This window comes from Gopherus evgoodei, chromosome 5 (genome assembly GCF_007399415.2).
Source record: "Gopherus evgoodei ecotype Sinaloan lineage chromosome 5, rGopEvg1_v1.p, whole genome shotgun sequence".
Classification (NCBI taxonomy): Eukaryota; Metazoa; Chordata; order Testudines; family Testudinidae; genus Gopherus; species Gopherus evgoodei.
Genome location: NC_044326.1, coordinates 52,220,560 through 52,240,747, shown reverse-complemented (window position 1 = coordinate 52,240,747; position 20,188 = coordinate 52,220,560). Strand labels below are relative to the sequence as shown.

The window sequence follows — 20,188 nt, the reverse complement described above, 5'->3', positions numbered from 1 at the left end:
AACATAAGCCTAACTCGCTTTATCTACCTAGTACTCACTATTTTGAATCTATAAGAATCTGTATCAGGGAGATTGGAGAGAAATCTGGTTGCACGTCTGGTCCCTCTGAGCCCCCAGAGTGAACAACAACCAAACACTAACAGCACACACACACAATCTTCCCTCCCTCAAGATTTGAAAGTATCCTGTCCTCTGATTGGTCCTCTGGTCAGGTGACAGCCAGGCTCGCTGATCTTGTTAACCCTTTCCAGGCAAAAGAGATATGAAGTACTTCTGTTCTATTAACTCTTACTTATCTGTTTATGACACCACCAGAGTTAGGGACTCACTAACTTGGTGGAAAGATCCTGTGAGTGTTCCTGTTTTGTTCCCCACACCGAACAAAACACTAATTACAGAAGCCTCCCTGCTAGGCTGGGGAGCATGCATGGATGGTCACATGGTGCAAGGCACTTGGGTGCACCAAGAGACCAGAATGCACTTCTGGACCTCTGGGCAGTACATTTCTACCAATCATCCTGTCTTACCATGTACTGATAACATCAGACAGCATAACAACCGTATTCTACATAAATAAGCAGGGAGAAGCAATATCCATTCCCCTGTGTATAGAAGTTGGTTGCATTAGGGAACTGGTGTATCAAAAACCATATCATACTATTGGCAATGTACCTTTCGGGAACCCAGAGTTCATTAGCAGACATCAGTCGTTTGGCCATTGATTGCAAATAGGAGTTACACAATTCAGTAGAGAACAACCTTTTCACTCAGTGAGGAACCCCCACTTGGGATGTATTTACCTCCCAGGCAAAGCAACATATATTGCTTCAGGGAAGCTCAAGGAAAACATTGCAGAGGTGATGCTCTCTTACTACATTGAACAGATCACTTCAGCTATGCCTTCACTCTCATCCTGCTACTACCTTAGGTTCTATGGAAGATTCAACTGGACAGGGCACAAGTCTGCCCCCAAATGGCCCAGACAGTTCTGGTTTCCAAATTTCTTACAAATGTCATCCTGTCCGTATCAGCATTCGATCCTTCACGGGTCTCTTGACCCAGGAGAGTAGCTGAGACAGGGATCCAAACCTGGATGTGCTTCATCTCACGGCTTTGTATTTGGATGGAAATCACACTTAGAAAGTTCTTGTTCTGAAGTGGTGGAAACCATTCTTAAAAATAACAGAAAGGTCTTCACCAGAAAATGTTAAGTAGTCAGATGGAAACATTTCTCTGGGCCCTGCAAAATTATGTATCTGTGGATATTCCAACTATTTTAGATTGTTTTCTTACTCTCAAGAGGACAGGTCTTTCCCTTAGTTCTGTAGAGGTTCACCTAGTGGCAATCAACATCTGTCACCCACTATCAGACAGTCACTCGATCTTTACTTTCCCAGTTACAGCCTGCTTCTTAAAAGGTCTGATCAGAACTTTTCTGCCAGTAAAGAAAGCAACCCCCGCATTGCGAACCTTAGCTTAGTGCTTTCAGCACTCACTAAGTCACCCTCTGAACCACGAGCTACATGTTCCATGTCCCTCTTGTCAGTGAAGCATGCCTTCCTCAGTACTATCACCTCAGCCAGACAAGTAGGTGGACGCAATATTCCATAAGGGCAAAGTCTTGCTTTGCCTACACTTGAAATTCATGCCTAAGATAGTTTTGGAATTTCACATAAAGCAGTCAAGTCACTTACCTGTATTTTTTCCAGTGCCCGCTACCTCTAGTGAAGAGAGGAGAGTTCATTGCCTCGACGTGTGATGAGCATTAAAATTCCATCTGCAAAGACCAAAAACGATCCGAATATTGCCTAGGTTTTTCATTGCTGTGGCAGAACAAGTCTGAGGTCAGACTATCACATCTTAGAGGATCTTTAAGTGGATCTCTGGCTGTAAGATATACTATTATCAGTTGACACAGCTTCCTCCCTGACATGGCATGTGGGCTCACTCTCTAAGGGCAGACATGACTTCAGTGGTCTTGCTTCAAGAGCTAACCCTGCTTGATATTTCCAGGGCAGCTACTTGGAGTTCCAGCCACATATTCTTGAGACATTAAGCCTTAGTTCAAGATTCCCTGCAGATGCATCCTTTTGGGGCAGCGGTTTTACAAGTGGCTATACCAGGAGTCAGCAGCCTTTCAGAAGTGGTGTGCCAAGTCTTCATTTGTTCACTATAATTTAAAGTTTCATGTGCCAGTAATACATTTTAACGTTTTTGGAAGATCTCTTTCTATAAGTCTATAATATATAACTAAACTGTTGTATGTAAAGTAAATTAAGGTTTTTAAAATATTTAAGAAGCTTCATTTATAATTAAATTAAGATGCAGAGCCCCCCGGACCGGTGGCCAGGACCCGGGCAGTGTGAGTGCCACTGAAAATCAGCTCGCATGCTGCCTTCGGCACACGTGCTATAGGTTGCCTACCCCTGGGCTATACTATCTGCATCCTTGCACCCTCCTATTCTCTGAGTATTGCTTGTTAGTCACCCAGAGTGGAAAAGATAGACATAGGAACCAGCACTCAAAGAAGAAAGGAAAGTTACTTACCTTTGTCACTGGAGTTCTTTAAGACATATGTACCCTATCTGTGTTCCACTACCCAACCTCCTTCCCCTCTGGTTTGAATCTTGGCTAGATTTGCAGTAGAGAAGGAACTGAAGAAGCTGTCAGTCCCCCACACCCTTTGTACCCTCTGTGTATGGTAAAAGGAGAGCAGGGGCAAGGCACGGACCAACTGACACTGCTTGCAAGAATGTTCCAATCTCGACTGCATGCATGCATACCCCACACTGGAATATACACAGGGATCACACATCTTAAAGAACTCTAGTTACAAAGGTAAATAACTTCCCCCTTTAAAAGACTCAAGATGAAATCCTGGCTCCGTAGAAGTCATTGGCAAAACTTCCACTGATTTCAGTGGGGCCAGGATTTCACCCTCGGTGCAGTTATCTTTAAGTACATCTTATGAAACTAAATATTTTTTCTTAGCTCTTAAGAAAATAATTTCTCCTTTATCATGCCTAATTCTTTGAAGATTAAGTACATTGTATGTTTTAATGTACATGCTTCTCCATACATGTAAATTTTCACCATTATGCTGTGCATGGTAGTTTGTTACAAAATTAACTCCTTCAAAACATAATGTAATAAAACAATTTTAAAAAGTAGTATAAATTATTTTAAACTTCAGATATTCTGAGGATGGCTGGCACTTCCCAGTGTGTATAGGTTCTCTGAATATGCAGCTAAAGGTAATGCAAGCAGACCGGCCAAGAGGAAAGCTGCTATTCTCTAGTCAAATTATGAAAGTCTGTCTAATTACCTGTATTCATATACTCTCTTTGTATATGGAGAATAAGATTCTTACAGCAAATTATCACTACAGGTCGGCTTGAAAATTTTGCTTGTTTATTCTTAACCAGCATACACTTGTAAATACTCCATTTCATTTGGGGAGAGTCGCAGTGCAGACCTATTTGCAGTGTGTATTATAACTTTTTGTATTTTATCTGCTAAATGCTATGAATACATTTTTAAAGTAAATGATCTGTACTGGATCTTTAAGAATCCTCTAATTCAGATCTTGGTTTGTCTTTCCAATGCTTTCTGGAACAGAAAGCTACAATATTAGCTGGATCTTTTGTCTTGTAAAGAATACTTGGAATAATATTTACTAATAATGAAGGTTGTGAACCCCAGGCTGGTAACAAATATGTAAGATTTTGTTTGGGGAAATTTGTAGCTGTTCTTTTGTGTTTAAAAAAATGTATAGGTACCATTTACTCCTTGCACATAATTACTGCCTTAAGTTTATTTTCTTAATCAGGTGAGAATGAGTGTGAGTATCTTGACTAGAACTGGCATAATTAGTGAGAGGAAGTAGTGGGTCTTCTTAGTGACTTTTCGTGTTTGCTTTAAGAGTGTGGTGTTTTGAAAAATATTGTAGCACAAAATACCTTGCAAACTTCATAACACACTTTTCACTGACAGATTGTCTGTCTCCTCTCCCCCTCCAAAAAACAACCCTTCTTCCATCATCAATTAACTGAATAAAACAAAATTCATATTAGTTGGTCTCAGACCTCCAAACCCTGGTCACCACTAGAATTTGGAAGAACTCCAGAAATGTTACAGCCTTGGGTTATTCACAGCTGTTTCCAATTGAAAAGCCACTGTCTCCACCACACCATGCCCCTGGAAGTGTATGTCTAAACCAGTTAATCCATTTGTACCAAAAAACTTATTCTCTTAAAGAAATTGAGGCATATTTCTTCTTTTTTGGCCACACTGCTGCTGAAGGAAGAGGAGCTAAAATGCAGGATCCTCCTTAAAGTCCTTCGTGAAACTGATAAACTGGTGTGAGTCAGCTTATTACAGATCTGTTAGTTATCTTCCTGGAAATAAGATTTATTGCATTTTTCTCAGTATAAGCTCTGTTTGCTACTATGGATACTTAAACTGGAATTAAACTACACTAACCAATAGAGCCAGCATGTTAGTTTAATTTTCAAATGATATTCTCATTTGATATATAATGAATATAACTAATCAAATAATGTTACATTTATATAATGCCTTTAATATAAAAGGATATCAAAACATTCTTGAAACTAGAACTTCACAAAGACCATTTGCCCAACAATGAAAGGCAACTGACTTTGGCAATTCCTAATTACCTAATACGTCTCTTCCATATCTCATAGAAGCCAATATTGGAAAATATCTATCTGTATTAATTCACTCCCTGCCAATTCAAGAATGATCCTTTTTACTGTGTATTCGCTAAAGTATTGCCCAGTCTAGTTTTAAAAGACTCAAGCAAAAGATGCTTCCACCATTTCTATTAAGAGACATTGCACAGTCTAATAGACCTCATTCTTAGGAAACTTTCTGGATATTCAGCCTGAATTTTCTTTTTCTTAAATTTTATTCTATAACACATTGGCTGAAGATTCAGAACTATCAGACTTTCCATTGTAATCAAAGTCATCTTATAAAAGGCTCCTACTTTCAGGTACATTTTCATTTTAAAAAAATGGGACTAGAGGGCTCTTTCACTGCTAATACCCATATTCATGCTTTGCCTATGTTAAACCATTTTAATTTTTTCATACAAAATCTGTTGCTGTTTTTCTGATGTGCTCCTATTTCATGTTGATTAAAAATAAACTTGTGATTTCTTCTGCTGACTCTTACTTTCAATCTTCTACCATGTGATTATTGCTTAAACATTGCTTTTCACTCTGTAGAAAAATGCACATTGAAGAAAAATGTTTCACATGGTTCAGACACAGAAAAGTTATGTATGTTTTTAACAGAGGCAAGAGCACTTTCAGTGACTTGCAGTGAATTGATAGACTTATCAATCAAGTTATGCTAACAATAGGCTAATTGGATAACTTGATCTTGATGTGACACAGTCTTCCTTGAGTAAATGCAGAAAGTGGATGAGGGGCAAGTCTGTTCATACAGCCCACATAAAGGCTGAATCTATCAGTCTGTTGCTAGTTCTTTATCTGTGGACTTTTGGCACATAAATCAAACAATAACCTCAAAGTTTTGAGACTGTGCCAAAATACACAGGCACAGTTGAGTCTAGAGCAGATTACACCAACCAAGTGGCTTGAGGGTTTGGTAGGACTGGAAAATAAGCTTAATTTATTCAAGAAAACGTATATATTTTTTAATGGATATCTGATATTTTTCACATATCCATTTGCATGAGGTGATTTTAGAAAAATCCACGCATTGAGGGTGTTTAAACACAGTAAATCCAAATGAAGATAAAGTCCTATATTTTAATTCTATGATTGTGAGACAGATGTTAATAGAAGTGTTACATGTTGTAGTTAATAGTTCAAGTGAGCCTCTAACTATTAACTCTTCCTGTGATCAACAAGGTGAATCGGCATTAGTGGACCTTTTGCTCATGTTAAAAGTTCAGCCAACTAACATGAGCCATTTTAGTGATTTTAAAAAGTTGTCTTTGATTATTTTAGAAATAGTCCCATTAGTATTACAAACTCTGGATTAGGCATTATGTTAGTTGCAGAATTAAATGTTTTGTTCTTATTTTTAGTTTCTTTAGGAGAAATCACTGCCATGCACTCAGTTAAATAAATTCTACTTAATTGTACTATATCTTATACTGTATCTAGCAAAGTGTACAATTTGTCCTATCGGTGCATATACAGTAATGCCAGGTATTTATTTTTGAAAAAAAAAATCTGAAAACATTAACACTTGTCCCTCTCTGGAGCCAGTTACATTTTATATATATAGATATGAGAACCACAATGTCACTTTCATAAAAATGAAATGGAAGAGTTGTCATAAACAGATGGTTAAGGGTTAATGTCTCTTTTGCCTGTAAAGGGTTAAGAAGCTCAGTAAACCTGGCTAACACCTGACGAGAGGACCAATGGGAGGACAAGATACTTTCAAATCTTGGTGGAGGGAAGTCTTTGTTTGTCCTGTTTGTTTTGTTCGTTGTTTGCTCGTGGGGCTAAGAGGGACCAGACGTACACCCAGGTTTTCTCCAATCTTTCTGAATCAGTCTCTCATGTTTCAAAATAGTAAGTACTAGCCAGGCAAGGCGGATTGGTCTTATGTTTGTTTTCTTTCAACTTGTGAATGCTTTTCCTTTTGCTGGAAGGATTTTTACCTCTGTTTGCTGTAACTTTGAATCTCAGGCTGTGGGGGTGGCGGGGGGGGAGTCCCTCTAGTCTATATGAATCGGAATACCCTGTAAGCATTTACCCTCCTGATTTTACAGAGATAATTTTTACTTTTTCTTTCTTTAATTAAAAGCTTTCTTTTTTAAGAACCTGATTGATTTTTCCTTGTTTTGGAATCCAAGGGATTGAGTCTAAACTTACCAGGAATTGGTGGAGGGGTGGGGGTGGGGGTGGGAAGGAAGAGAATGGTTAATTCCTCTTTGTTTTAAGATCCAGGGAGTTTGGATCTGTATAGCTTCCCAAGGCAACCCAGGGAGGGGAAAGTCTGGGGGGGGGGAAGGAGGGGGAATGGTTTATTTCTCCTTGTTTTAGGACCCAAGGGGTTTGGGTCTTGGGTTCCCCAGGGAAGGTTTTGAGGGAACAGGAAGTGTGCCAAACACTATATTTTGGCTGGTTTCAGCGTACCAAAGTTAAGCTAGTAATTAAGCTTAAAAGTGATCATGCAGGTCCCCACTTTTTGGATGCTAAAGTTCAAAGTGGGGAAAAGACCTTGGCAAGAGTGCAACTAAGTCAGGGCCAAACTGTGATCTGGATAATGCAGTGACTCAGGCCCCCCCATTACATTCCTATGCCAACCACTAGCATCATGGCTGTCTGCATGATAAGGCAAGTGGGTTCTGCAGAGTTGATATGTTCCCACATCATGCACTTGGGAGGATCACAGCCTTGCATATGCGCTAGCCAGTATAACTGGAATATGTACTACACCAGATTTAGATTCAGCACAGTTATTGCTCCCTGAAGCAGCAAGGGAACTAGGAGGGAGATTGTGACTCTCAGTGTACTGGTCCTTGATCAGGGCTTGTAGTCAAACTGTATAGCTCCTGTTACAGTCTTGGGCTTATCAGAGTTCATATTACACATTGTTGATAATAGAAGATAGTTACAGCAAGAAAAATCTAACAATCACATTATTATTTTTTGAACTGCTTAGCAATTAATGTGGAAGTTGCTTCCTCCTTTTTAAAACAAGCTTGGGAGTTAATGCATTGTTTCTGAGAAGGATACTCTGGCTACCTGCTCATTTTCTCAGCAATCACTCGGTCTTGGGCAGCAATGAAGAATTAATGAAGCTCTAATTTAATCCATACTGACTTTTTTTCTTTTTGCACAATTACCTGAGCTTCATAGACCTCAAGTGATGTAGTGCTGCTGACTTGGAAACCACAGAATCTGTATAATATGTCTCATGGTCTTCCATTTTTAAATATAAAGGAAATGATTACAAATGTGGTAAATGGTTACATTCAATTATATTGAAATGCAATTGTGTGAGCTAATCAGGGCAGGAATGCTGTACAGTTACTGACTCCCAACGGTTCAGATGTTTTCTCACTTATGCAAGCTCCTATACTCCATCTGTTGCTTTCAGGATGCCAGGAGCAGACATGAGTGCCACTTGCTTGCCATTCCTCCCCACCATGTTTCACTCATACTGCTCCACATACCCTCTTCTCCACTTCTGGAGACAGTTGTGGAACAGTGAGGAGGTTCCAGAGGACTGGAAGAAAGCTAATTTTGTGCCAACACTCAAAAAGGGTAAATGGGTTGACCTGGGTAATTATAGGCCTGTCAGCTTAATGTCGATACTGGGCAAAATTGATGAAACTGCTGATAAAGAATGGATTAATAAAGGGTTAAAGGAGGTTAATATAATTAATACCAGTCATCCTGGGTTTATGAAGAATAGATTCTGTCAAACTAACTTGGTAACTATTTTTGATGAGACTGCAAGTTTGGTTGACAAAGATTATGGTGTTGATGAAATGTAATATACTTGGTCTTCTGTTAGGCACTTGACTTGGTACTACTGTCAAAACCTAGTCCCAGATTTGGACCTTAGCGTCCAAAATATGGGGGTTAGCATGAAAACCTCCAAGCTTAGTTACCAGCTTGGAACTGGTAAAGCTGCCACCACCCAAAAAATTAGAGTGTTTTGGGGCACTCTGGTCCCCACAAAAACCTTCCCTGGGGACCCCAAGACCCAAATCCCTTGAGTCTCACAACAAAGGGAAATAAACCTTTTCCCTTCCCCCCTCCAGGTGTTCCTGGAGAGATACACAGAAGCAAACTCCGTGAGTCTAAACAGAGGGACTCCACCCTCCCTGTTCCCAGTCCTGGAAAACAGAATTACTTCCCTCTTCACCCAGAGGGAATGCAAAATCAGGCTAGTAAATCTAACACACACAGATTTCCCCCTGACTTCTACCTCCCACCAATTCCCTAGTGAGTACAGACTCAATTCCCTGGAATTCCCCACTAAAGAAAAACTCCAACAGGTCTTAAAAAGAAAGCTTTATATAAAAAGAAAGAAAAATACATAAAAATGGTCTCTCTGTATTAAGGTGGCACATACAGGGTCAGTTGCTTAAAAGAAATGTGAATAAACAGCCTTATTCAAAAAGAATACAATTCAAAGCACTCCAGCAACTGTACCTATGTAAATACAAAAGAAAATATAGAAATCACTATCTGATCTTTGTACTCACAACTTGGAAACAGAAGATTAGAAAGCAGGAAATAGAAATCACTCCTCATAGCTGAGAGAGCATACAGGCAGAACAACCAAGAACAAAGGACTCTCACACAAACTTCCCTCCACCCAGAGTTGAAAAAATCCTGTTTCCTGATTGGTCCTCTGGTCAGGTGCTTCAGATACTTCTTTCCAGGTGAAAGAGATGTTAACCCTTAGCTATCTGTTTATGACAACCACACAACATTTTGATTAAGAAACTAGAAGTATACAAAAATGGCACACATTCAGTGGATTTAAAAACTGGCTAAATGATAGGTCTCAAAATGCAATTGTAAATGGGGATTCATCACTGAGCAGATGTGTTTGTAGTGGGATTGCAGAGGGGTTGGTTCTTAGCTGTATGCTATTTAACATTTTATTAATGACCTGGAAGAAAACAAAATAATCACTGCCAGAGTTTGCAGCTGACACAAAGATAGGAGGGCTGGTAAGTAAAGATGAGGACAAGTTACTGATACAGAGCGCGTGGGATTGCTTGGTAAGCTGGGTGCAAGTAAACCATGTGTTTCACTACAGCCAAATGTAAAGTCATACATCTAGGAACAAAGAACGTAGGACATACTTATAGGTTAGGGGAATCTATCCTGGGAAGTAGTGATTCTGAAAAGGATGTAGGTGTTATGGTGTATAAACAGTGGAACATTCAGAAGGAGTAGGAAGATTACATTACCTCTGTGTTAGACACTAGGGCAACTGCTGCTGGAATATTGTCCAGTTCTGGTGTCCACACTTTAAGGATGTTGATAATTTGGAGAGGGTTGAGCGAAAAGCCACAAGGATGATTAAAGAATTGGAAAACATGCTGTAACAGGGCAGAGTCTACTTTCTTTTAACAGTTCTTTGAGCTTTATTTATATTACCTCCACCAAACCACAATCATTATCCCATGCAGCAACTCTGTCTGCAGTTTTCTTCAGGAAGGGAAAGGAAGAGATCTCACCGCCCTGAGATCTTACTTCCTCTGGACTCTACAACCTCCTCTCTTGCCCCCGCATTTTCTTCCAGTGCTTTTTAACTACCCTCTCGGGTAACGGATAATTAGCTCTGTAGTTCATCAGACTCCAGTCCGATCTGGGGTACTGATTAATGCTGAAGTGATCAGAGTGCTCAGTCAGTTCCTGGCTCTCAGTACTCTGTCACATAGGCCTTACACTGATAGACTCAAGGAGCTCAATCTATTTAGTTTGTCAAAAAGAATCTTTAGGAGTGACTTGATCACAATCTGTAAGTATCTGCATGGAGGACAGAAAATTGATAATAGAGGGCTGTTCAATCTAGTTTGCAAACATAAGATTCAATGACTGAAAGAGGATGCTAGTCAAATTTAGGCTAGAAGTAAGGTGAAACTTTTTAACAATGGGGGTAATGAACCATTGAAACAATTTACCAAGGATTGTGATGGATTTACCATCAATGCAAATTTTTAAGTCAAGAGTAGATGTTTTTCTATAAGATATACTGTAGTCCAAACAGGAATTAATGTAGGGAAGCCTTATGTGTATGTTATGCTGGAGAGCAAACCAGAGTCACTAGATGATCACAATGGTCCTGTCTGGCCCTTCATAGTCTAAGAACAGGGAAAAATGCTCTTTCAAAGAGGAGAGGAGTTTAAAAAAATATATATGTAAAATATGTAAGTTGACATGCAGACCAATCCTTTCTAAGCAGGGGTAATCAGGATGAAGGAGAGTATGTTTCAGTACAATACCTTCTGTATGTGCCCCCTGTTTCCTTGTCTAATTACATATCAGCTTCTAAGTTCATGTTGCTATTTCAAATGTGAGGAGCCTTCAACTTAGAGGATAACAAGAGCATCCTCTGGCCTGAAGTATAAAAATTGTAGCTTAACTTCTGTTACAAACCACCCTGGATATAGTGTCACATCCAAGAGTTTTCTGATGTAAACAAAACTTGTTTACATGTAAAATTCCCTGGATAGAATACAGAATGATGTTTTCCACTTCTCATGTCCATGAAATGTATGAAACCCTTTACAAAGGAAAGAGGAATCTTCAGTAACTTGAGTGTCAGTAAAAATAAATAAATAACTAAATCTTACTTTGCAAGGATCAAATGGCATTGCTCTTACTGAGAAGTCTTGTTATCTTTCTTAACCTTAATGATTAATGTGATGTTACATACTTGTTGTGTGTACAACTTTTTAAAAAGCACAAATGTGGAATTATAGCACATCAGCGATAGCTGGTGGTTGTACTGGGGTATTAGGTAGTGAGACCACATCGTAAAAATAAGAGACAAGGCCTTAAAAATGTCTATGGTGAAATCCCTGACAAAACACTGATAGATGTCAGAGGGGACCAAGGTTTCAACCCTGAGTTCTATTCCTTGCTTTTGTCAGGCTCTCTTCTGGCCTTGGACAAGTTGCTTAATTTCTGTGCCTCCCATTTTCCTCTGCGTAAAATGTGTTGTAATACGTAAGGGTTGTTGTGAAAGTTAATATTTTTAAAGTGACTTAGGGTTCCTTGAATGTAAGGTTCTATAAGTGTAAAGAATTGTGTTAATTTTAAGAATACAGTGTTAAAACTTCATGGTTATATTTTGTTTTGCTTTTGTAATAAAAAATTAAAGGTAAAAATCCATCGTAGCCACAGGTAAGTACATTGTGAATATTGTGGTTCACGATAAATAATAATAATTGGAGATATACCAATCTCCTAGAACTGGAAGGGACCTTGAAAGGTCATCAAGTCCAGCCCCCTGCCTTCACTAGCAGGACCAGGTTTTGCCCCAGATCCCTAAGTGGCCCCCTGAAGGATTGAGCTCTCAACCCTGGGTTTAGCAGGCCAATGCTCAAACCACTGAGCTATCCCTCCCCCCCGAATGCCTCTGATAATATATGCAGATATGCAAAGCAGCAGAAGACGTCAGGAAATAGGGAAAGAGGAGCTAGGGGACAGAACTTCATTTAAGTCAGTAGTTACAGAAGTGTAAAATCAGTGTCTGTGTGATCAGAATAAACTACCTGGGGTGAAAGCTACAGGAACCAAAGGTGAATAAGGAGGAGGGGAAGAGCACTGTGGGAGGGAATAGGAAGACAGTGAACGGAGAGAGACTTTCTCTTCCAGACTTTGCTTTGAATAATAGTGGCAAATAAGATGATCCTATCTCTGTTTTTCATTTAGTTTGGGATTCTAAAATACAGTGTGGTGACTTCGTTGCCCGTCCGCTTTGTAACTTGGACAAAGACTCTTCTTCATGTTGTTCTAATCTGTTTACTATTGTACTCATTACATGTATACTCACTGGACAGATTATGGAGCTAATATTTTTTAAGACTTAAACCATTCCCTAGAGCTGCAATAGACGGTTGGGGAACGGGGGATTAGAGGAACCGCAGAAGAGTACATCTCAACGTTTTTGTGTTACTCTTTAAATCAATCAGCTGCTAGCACTTGCTGCAATATGATGCACAATGCAAAAACAGGCTGTTTTTCAACGGTTTTGGCTATTGAGACTCAAGAGTTGTTCTCTCTTTAAATTATTTTAATAACTAGTTTGTCCTAACTCTAGGTCGTGGTAACAAAAAGTGATGTGACCTACTAAAAATATGTGAGTAAATTGGTCTTGTGCCATGAATAAACAATACATATTAGCAGTTCCATTCTGAAAGATCAGGTATTGGTGACCCATGGGATATATTTTGTTTTTTTATCCCACCACTCACTCCATTTTTCTACTTTGCACTTCATTGAGTCATTCCCATGATTCAGTACTTAACAACTTTCTTATAAATGAAAACAGGCTCACATTTTATCTTCTGATTAGCATTTCCTGTTAGTTTCTAGCAAACTCCAGTTGACATTTATTGCATGCCATAACTATTGTAAATGCTTTATCCAGATTGAAGTAGCACTGGTGAAAGACAGGATTTACTCTTGGTGCCAGGCTATTCACTGATAGAACATCCTTAATCTATAGAAGTCTAGTTTAAAATCTTGAAGAGCCTTTTGACACAGATTGGTAAAGCTGTGCATTCTAGGTGGAGTCCACTTTCCCAGGACGATGCCAGTTTGCTGGTATATCTATGGATTTTACAGTTATAAGAGAACAGTGTAAAAATGTAGTCTTTCATTTTATGCAAACTTATAGTTTTATGTATGACTGAAGGGATAGTGTTTTGAGAGAGAAACTTCTTTGGCTGGTCATATAATTTTTAAAAACTGGTACATTTTTGGTGTGTGTGTGTGTGTGTGTGTGTGTGTGTGTGTGTGTGTGTGTGTCTCTGTGTGTGTGTGTGTCTGTGTGTGTGTCCCTAAAATTTTCTAATTACAAAGGCTCAGACCCTGAGAGTTTATTAAGCTCCTAACTTCTGTTGATTTCACTGGAAGTAAGGAACCTAAATACCTTTGTGGACCTGGGCCAAAATCTCTCAAAGTTTTGCCCCGTCCCTGAAAGTTTTTACTACTGGATGCTGTTGTTCCTACTCTTTTGTTTTGTTCCCTGTTTGGATATCAGGTAATATTTTCATTTCTCTTTAAGGGGTGGAGAAAGAACACACTACTCACCCTTAGCAATTTGTCAATTTTATCGTAAATAACTAAATTAATTTACCGCAGTATTCGCTCTATATAGGGAAATATAGGGCCTACTGCAAATACTTGGATTTCTTTCATTTAGCATCTCTGGATATGTAAACTGAATTATCCTATTGGCTGTCCAAAACATTGAGAGGTATTGGTTGAAACCAGGAGATTGGGTTGGCCAGCCCAGAGAACTGGACTGGAAAAGACTCTGGCTTCCTGGTTTTGCTTTTCATTTCACACATTTTGAGATCACTAGCAATATCTCTTTGAGGTTTGACTGTTTCAACATGCCCTGCATGAGAATGCACCTTAATATCATTTGGAAATGTCAAGTTCATGCCACATATATTTACCTACTTATTAAACAGTGGTTAACCCAAGAAGCATGTTATATTAGTGATCCAAAATCCACATCAGATCCAGGATAGCTTCCAAATGGAATTTAAGAAGTTGCTTTTGACATAGAAAGCCCTAAATTGTTGAAGGCCCTGAAAGACAGCCCCTCACCATGTATAATATTAGGGCAGCTGTGATCAGCAGAGGTGCCTGAGCTCATTTCTACTTGGTTAAAATGGAAGGGGTGCTAGCTGAAGAGTTTTCTTTGCAGAAATCCTGGGGGCTGGAGCTGAGTTCCTTCTGCACCCTTGGTCTCATAGCTTTGTCGACACAGCTGTGTAAGTCCAGAGTTAATGGGACTTGAGTCAACGGACTTGTGTCAGGGAACTCTGGGCTATGCATTTTAACCCTAGGTTAAAAAATTTCTAACGTGTGCTCAAACCTAGGGCTCTGGCGTCCACACTGCAGTGCACAGACCCAACTCAAAGTAAACATATCCCAAAGTGCCTCACATCTCCCAACATCGGGGGGGCCCAGGAGCAAGGGACAGATTGTGGAGCGGGACCAAGAAGATGAGGAGTGGCGGAGGTGTTGGGAATCATCCCTTCCAAGCTGTATTGAGCTGGGAGCTCTGCTGCCTCCTTTCCTGCAGGGCAGCTGCTTGGTTCCAACCTCTTTGGGCTGTGTGCACTGTGAGGATCAGGGCTGACTCCAGGGATTTTGCCGCCCCAAGCAGCCAAAAAAAACACCAAAACAAAAGAAAACCCAAGCTGTGATCGCGATCTGCGGCAATTCAGTGGGAGGTCCTTTGCTCCGAGCGGGAGTGAGGGACCCTCTGCTGAATAGCTGGACGTGCTGCCCCTCTCCGGATTGGCCGCCCCAAGCACCTGCTTGGTAAGCTAGTACCTGGAGCCGGCCCTGGTGAGGACAGTGAGTGGGAGCCAGCTCCAAAACTTCCGTGCAGTGATGTACCAGGGCCGCTGCTGCAGGAGGCTGCAGGGAAGTTTTGAGGCTGGCTCCCACTCACCGGCTTGACAGTTCACACAGCCCTAAGGAAGGCAGGCAGGTCCCAGGTGTAAGGGTCAGAGAGCAGAGTGGGAACCAAGCACCACCCTGCACGGAGGGGGAGTGGCAGTGCTCCTGTCTCAGCACACCCAGGGAAGGGATGACCCCCCCGAACATCCCGACACCTGGAAGCCTCTTCCTCCTGTCATCTCTGTTTCCTGCTTGGGGCAAACTCTGCACAGCAGTGAGGAGGAGCTGGAGCAGGAAGGGATAGCATGCTTGGCCAGGCAGTAATGGTAGTCAGATACTGGGCTGGCTGCCTGCAGCGCTGCTCCTTTGCTGCTCGGCATTCTGGGATACATTTGGAGAACTTTCAGGACCCAAGTCAAGCTGGGGCTGCTTGCATACAGGAAAGCAATAGAGCCTTGGACCTTTGGTCCCAGCTTATCATGGGCTTGAACTCTCCAGCCCTGCAGGGTCCTGGGACCCTGGGTGTAAGCCCTAGGTTAGTACATTTGTAGTGCGGTCGTAAGTGGGGTTTAGCTTGAGCCTGGGCTCAGACCCAGGCTTATACCCATAGTATCCATGTGTGTTTACTATCAGGGCATGCTGCATATCTGCTTACTCGGTCTTTTCAGGAACAGGGTGACATGAGGAATTGGCGATTGCTGGTTGTGGAGTATTATTGATAAGGCATTTTGGATTGTTAAGTGGATTATTTTTGAGAGCGTTGGCCTTGAGCAATCAAGTATTTGCATTAGGGATTCTTATTTCTTTTTTTATATTTTAAAATATTTGTATACAGAGACCTAGAGCTTGGGTATTTGTTTCTTGGTACATCTGCAGAAAGAAAAATAATATCTGTGGTATCTCTACTGTTGTTTATCCTTCTTGCTCTTTTTCTTCTCAAGTAACCAGAATTTTGTCTGGAAATACTCATTGTAATTTGTGAAAAGCTCCAGGCACATGGGAGTATGGCAAGCCCCAGTCAGCTCTAAGACTTCACCACACTTGTCTTTTTTTGCTGTTTTAGCCCATTAAAACAACCCTCAGTCCCGCAACTTAAGCCAGCAAGAGTAAAGAAAACCCACTTTGTCAAAAGCTATGAGAAATAGCTGAAGAAGATAGAACTTTGTTTTAGTACATCAGTCTGGCTCAGCTGTAAGCCTGGGTGTGGTTTTTTGTTTTTAAAAAAATTGGTTATTATCTAAGTAATAAGATCTAGCTCTTCTACAGCACTTTTCAGCAGTAGATCTCAGATTGGCGGCAGATCTCAGGGCAGAAGGACCCCCCGGCACGGGTCTTCGGGGCACTTTGGCAGCGGGTCCCGGGACAGAAGGGCCCCCCGCTGCCGAATTACCGCCGAAGACCCAGAGCGGAAGAATCTCCGGGGGCCCGGCACCGTGAGAGTTTTCCAGGGCACTCGAAGTGAGTGAAGGACCCCGCTCCAGAGGCCCTGAAAAACTCTAGTGGGGGCCCCAGAGGGACCTGGGGCAAATTGCCCCACTTGCCCTCCCCTCTGGGTGGCCCTGCTGCCAAATCTCACAATTTTGTCAGGGGCACTGCTATATTTAGTGCTTTTCTTAAAGCCCCAGCTCCTGGAGGCATGTGTGTGAAAACCTTAGCTTACTTTTTTATTTAAATGAAAGTTTCTAGCCTCATGGTTGTGGAGAAAAGCAGGAAAATGTGAACTCTGAAGTTTCAAAAACCAGAAGGCCAAAAAAAACAGTCAAAATGTATTATTTTCTTTAAAAAATCCATGATCTTAAGGCAATTTCCTGATATTTTTAGTCAGTTTCATGATATTTACGAACTTGGGGTTCTAATAGACAGTTTGACAGGGATTAGCTAAAGGAATAAAAACAAAGGAAGGGAGGTAAGAGGATGGGGGACAAAGAATGGAAGAGCATGGGAGACGGTGCTCCAGTGAAGAGACTGTGAGGATGGGGATTATTGGGAACAAATAGTCAATCAGCAGAGAGGAAAGAATGTTCAGAATAAAAATTGTGTAAAACCATCTAATGTTGTACACTCTAGATGGGCCCATAGAGAACTGAGGCATAAGGGAGAAACAGACATGAGAAAAAGCAGTGGCAGGGAGTGGGGTGGGAGACAGTGGGAAAACATTCAGAGGAGAGGAGGGAGATAGATGAGAGCCAGCCAGGGCTACTCCTCCCACCTCACCCTCCAAGCACCATTGTAAATGATCACTGTGGAAGATACCCATCATGCTATGTGTCAGGGACCCAGTTATAGCACGGTTTCATTTGATGGTGTGATGGGGATATAGCTAAGTTCCAGACAAAGTCTTGAGCAAATTATGTCCAAGGCTTTACCATGGTTTGGGAAGTTGGTTAGGATCCCATGTATGCTGCAGGGTGTACAAGTGTTGTAACTAGAACAAGAGATAACTATGTAGTAACCTAACCCTCAGACAGAGTTTAAAATGATAGTGTAGACATGCCCTCTATGAGTGGTCTGAATAGGGTCAGTTAGTTACATTTTTGTATGATGATGATAACTAGAAAGGAATTTGAGCACTAACCCCAAACAATCCGATAATCATAACTGTAAAGTAACACAGCAGTGCATTAATTCAAGGAAGCTGTGTTGAAGCATACAGTTACTCTTGGAACCTCTGCTTTGTCTTAAATTCTAGTCCTTGTATCAAAAAGTACTCCATTTTGTGTTACAAGAGCTCAAAGTCTGGTGCTGGGTTGGCCATCATGACAGTGCACTCAGATCACCCTTGCGAATGGAGTGACTTGTATTGCTTGTGGCTGCATCACAAGTGGGCTGGGTGGTCTCTGGAAGGAGCTGTCCCCTCAGGCCTCATTGGCCTCAAAGAGATGTAATAAGTGTCCTAGAAATTAGAAATGAAGAGACTCTTTAGGTCATCTAGTCAGTTCCTCTGCTGATGCAGGATCGTGCTGTACAGGATTTTTTTTAGTGCTCTATCAAGGCTAATTTTTAAATGTCTGAAGTGATGGGTCTCTTGCCATTTCCCTAGGGAGACTATTCCTCAATTTACTCCAATTTTTCTCTATTTAGCTTGGATTGTCTTTCCCAGAGCACGTTAATGGGGTGAAATATACACTCCCTCCCCCCACAACATGGTTAGCTGAGGGAGGTGTTTAATTTCCTTCCCATCCTCCACTTCTCCCCCTGCCAAATCCAAATAGAGGTTATGGGGTTCTTGGGCTACTAATAGAGGGGCTTGGAAAGCAGTCTCATCTGCACTGGAGGATGATATTCTGGACTTAACATAACCAGACTATATCAGTGGAGAGAGCACAACATAGGTATCAACTCAATTATGAGTATTTCATAAAACAAAATGACTTTTTCTGGCGTACAGTAAACTTGTAGTAAGGGTCTCTAGAGGAAGTTTAGGAGGAAAAAATCTCCTGAGAGAAAACAGAAAGAAGCTATTTAAAAAAAAACAAACAAGCAAAAAAACCAACCCAGTGAATCAAATGTGCGCGGATTTAGCTTAAGGCAAGTTTGTTCCAGAGAAAACACCAGAGCCATTCATTATATAAAATACAGTATTTGGGGTGAGAGAGAATACTGATGAGGAAATGAATGCAGATGAGCCAAATAAAATACTAAGTGTCTTTTATAAAAAACTAACTGTAAATAATTTTAACATTCTGTAGATACCAAAAACATAAGGACTGTTAAGCTTTATTGCATATTGTTCATTTCTTATACGTAAGTATGAGGACAATAAACAAAGCCCCGAGATATGGTGCCCATTGTATCAAATCAGCACATCAGCTCCCAAATTTTAAGAATGTTTACCCCAAGATCTGGACCCAAACGTTGGAGTTGGAGCCTATCTGTACTTCAGCTTCAGTATTTGAAAAACCTCAGAGCATTATTGATATTTCCAAAGTGAACAATAGTGGTTACATCTGGGGTGTCTTGTTTATTTTAGCATATGTTAACATCTATGAAAATGTGGATCTGTGACTTGTAATGCAAGTTTGTAACAAGCTAATATGAGCTTTTAATATAGAATCACAGTAACCATTTTTAAAAGTATCAGAAGGGTAGCCGTGTTAGTCTGGATCTGTAGAAGTAGCAAAGAATCCTGTGGCACCTTATAGACTAACAGATGTTTAGGAGCATGAGCTTTCGTGGGTGAATACCCACTTTGTCAGATGCATGTAGTGGAAATTTCCAGGGGCAGGTATATATATGCAAGTAGGCTAGAGATAATAAGGTTAGTTCAATCAGGGAGGATGAGGCCCTGTTCTAGCAGTTGTGGTGTGAAAACCAAGGGAGGAGAAACTGGTTTTGTAGTTGTCAAGCCATTCACAGTCTTTGTTTAACCCTGAGCTGATGGTGTCAAATTTGCAGATGAACTGAAGCTCAGCAGTTTCTCTTTGAAGTCTGGTCCTGAAGTTTTTTTTGCTGCAGGATGGCCACCTTAAGGTCTGCTATAGTGTGGCCAGGAAGGTTGGAGTGTTCTCCTACAGGTTTTTGTATATTGTCATTCCTAATATCTGATTTGTGTCCATTTATCCTTTTCCGTAGAGACTGTCCAGTTTGGCCGACGTACATAGCAGAGGGGCTTTGCTGGCATATGACGTATATTACATTGGTGGACGTGGAGGTGAATGAACCGGTGATGGTGTGGCTGATCTGGTTAGGTCCTGTGATGGTGTCACTGGTGTAGATATGTGGGCAGAGTTGGCATTGAGGTTTGTTGCATGGATTGGTTCCTGAGCTAGAGTTACTATGGTGCGGTGTGCAGTTACTGGTGAAAACATGTTTCAGGTTGACAGATTGTTTGTGGATGAGGACTGGCCTGCCACTCAAGGCCTGTGAAAGTGTGGGATCATTGTCCAGGATGGGTTGTAGATCCCTGATGATGCGTTGGAGGGGTTTTAGCTGGGGATTGTATGTGATGGCCAGTGGAGTCCTGTTGGTTTCTTTCTTGGGTTTGTCTTGCAGTAGGAGGTTTCTGGGTACACGTCTGGCTCTGTTGATCTGTTTCCTTATTTCCTCGTGTGGATATT

At 41.0% G+C, this 20,188-nt stretch overlaps 1 protein-coding gene across 1 annotated transcript in view; it reads left to right on the top strand.

Annotated features, from left to right (window-relative positions):
* The window catches only part of SCFD2 (sec1 family domain containing 2), a 323,281-nt gene that overhangs the window by 36,665 nt on the left and 266,428 nt on the right, over nucleotides 1–20,188 (top strand). The gene's annotated exons all lie outside the window — the stretch shown is intronic.